The sequence below is a fragment of the Olea europaea genome, unplaced genomic scaffold, assembly GCF_002742605.1.
Source record: "Olea europaea var. sylvestris unplaced genomic scaffold, O_europaea_v1 scaffold2242, whole genome shotgun sequence".
In the NCBI taxonomy this organism is placed as follows: domain Eukaryota; kingdom Viridiplantae; phylum Streptophyta; class Magnoliopsida; order Lamiales; family Oleaceae; genus Olea; species Olea europaea.
In genome coordinates, this window is record NW_019240464.1 from 6492 (window position 1) to 9284 (window position 2793).

The window sequence follows — 2793 nt, forward strand, 5'->3', positions numbered from 1 at the left end:
ATTTCTTTTTGGTCTCTCTCTCATCACTTAAATACATCTCTTTGGACAATAGAAGGATTTGAATCCCTAACTCAGAAATTCCTTCCTGTAAGAAGAAGAAGAAATCTGCAAAAATCGTAGCGGCATGGTGGTGCTGTGCTTCTCAGTGTTTTTTTTCAAGATCATCACAACCTTATTTTTGCCATTGAGACCGTTCAATGTTTGGTAAGCTTTAGGAAATTCGTTGGGGAATTCTGGAATGTTAATTTTGTGGATTTTATCAGCTCCTTTTGCTGGATTTGAATCAATCTTTGGTCTATTGTAGTGTCTGAAAGATAGGGTTGCTTATAATTGTTTTCTTTAATTTCAAACGGTAAAACTAATGTGGCAAGATGGAAATATGGTAAATATATATAGCTAAAAATATTCGTTGGAATCTCAATCTTCTGGCCAAGAATATAGCTCAAACCGATTCCTTGGGATCTCAATCTAGTGGCCAACAATCTTACTGTAAAATGAGTTTTGGGTTACAACGTGATCGTTCTAGCTCGTAGCCAATTTTAGTTTTTAGGAAATGTAATGACCATATGCAAAATATAACATTTAATGAAGGTAAATAATTAGTCATTGTCATGATTTTTGCTGACTGTGTATTTATAGCTCCATTTTATCGACTTCTCCTTCTTAGGCAACATATCTTTTGACAAAGGCTTTTACTATTGCTTCATGCATGTGTGCGTTCATATGATAGTGCAAGGTTGTTTGGATATGTCCAAGTGTGGGTAATTCCATTTTCGTTCTACGAAATGTCTTTGCATTGCTTAGAAATGGTGTTGTAGATGTCGAACTCTATATCTCATGTGTACATTTTAGCAGATTGTTGAAGTGTGCAGGCTGCTTAAACTGTCGTTTCTTACGATTCAACTCTGCCAATCTCGACAGATGGACAGAATCTCAGGCATATGTCGAGATTAATTGTCGGTATCAACAGATGAACTGTCCATACTGACGATTGATGTCAGTTTTTCGTGACAGTTCACCTCAACCTCACTACAAGCATGAGTTCGATTCATTACGTGTTACATTTCTATGTTTTATCAAGATCTAATCCTTGTTTTTCTCGTTGTACTTTGTAGGAGAAATGAAGTTTGAATTCCTAGTTTTAGAAAATGCCCGATTGAGAAAGTTGGTCTAATGTGCTAGAAGTTGGTCTGTTGTTTTTTAGTTTGAATGTTGTAATGCGATAACTGAAGATCAACAGTGTGGGGTTAGTGCATAGTGAATGCATAGATTTTGCAAATAATAAATGGTTATGTACACTATAATTTATTTTGTAATGAAGGCACGAGCACGTTGTGTAGGAGTTCCTAGTTTACTTGGACCATGTTTTCTTCTTTCCTGATCAATTACAAAGTCGTTCGTCAATGATGATTGGGTTAAGATGACTAGCCATTTAAATTTTTCCATTTCACGAAACCATGCTACAACTAATTCACAAGCACGTTAATGTGAGTTTTTTTTTTTTTTTTAATTGGGTTAAGGTGATGAGCCATTTTTATTATTATGCCAAAGTCATGACAACCATGTTACAACTAATTTAAAAAGTGTATAATGTGAATTGCAGGAAAATTGCATCCATTGTTCAAATGATTTAAGGGTCACAATATCCTAGTAATTATGTGGAAATGGGAGGGATAAAGGTACAATTATTTTATTGAACCATCATACCGACTAAATTTAAATGAAATTGGACTTTGTGGTTACGTAGTAAATGATCATAATTGCTTCCTCCCTTCAAATTGATTATAAATAGCATGTTGCCATTGTCAATTACAAATAAAGCACTTCAGGTGTCAAAATCGACAATTGAATTCTCTATCCATCCTGACAGTTACTAAATGTCGAGTTCGACAGTTAAAATGTCTAACCTGATGATTTCAACGAAACTGCTCAACAGTTGAACTACCATAAGTTTTGGGGAAGCTAAAAATCATGTATTTGATTGTTTGAAAAATTTATTGCAAAACATTAATGGTGATAATCAATTCTCAACTACAACATCAACTGATCTTCCCACATATAAAGAAAGTATAACTCAATACTTCATTAAATATGGAATCATTCACATTTTGTTGAGAATATTGATATTTTTTCCATTTCTAAAATATACAAAAAATAAAACACATCAATGAATAAGAGATTAAAAATGGATAATTAATTATGATCATATTCTGTTGAACATTTAAAGTAATCAAGTATGGCATGAAAACATTTCTTTTCTACTGCCTCATCTTTGAGATTGATTAATGGCTCTCCTTGTTACTTTGTTGATGATTGAAGGGAGATGAAGAAGAAGAAGAAGCAATTTCAAGTCTTACGTGTGTGTGTATTTTGTACAGATTCCACCCTTTTTTAATTAAAAATTTATATTATACAATATAATATTCATTTATTCAATGTTAGCAATAAAAAAAAATAAATAATCACATCACACCATTAATTGCATTAAAATCAAGCATTTATTGCTCCTAAAAATGTGTCAAAGAGTAAGATGGACATTTTGCGGAGAAAAAAGTGACATTTTTGGAAAATTTTGGTGCTAGACAAAATTTTTTGTGCACTTTCAAATTTAGTGACATTTATGTAAATTTCCCTTATTTTATTATATTTACATCTTGATTTTATTAATAAAATATATAAATCTAGAATACTTCTTTATATCAACATAACTCAAGTATAACTAATCTTAAAATATTTCTTCTTAAGCCAATTTATGTTATTTAATATAGGTATAAAATGAGTATAATATCGATA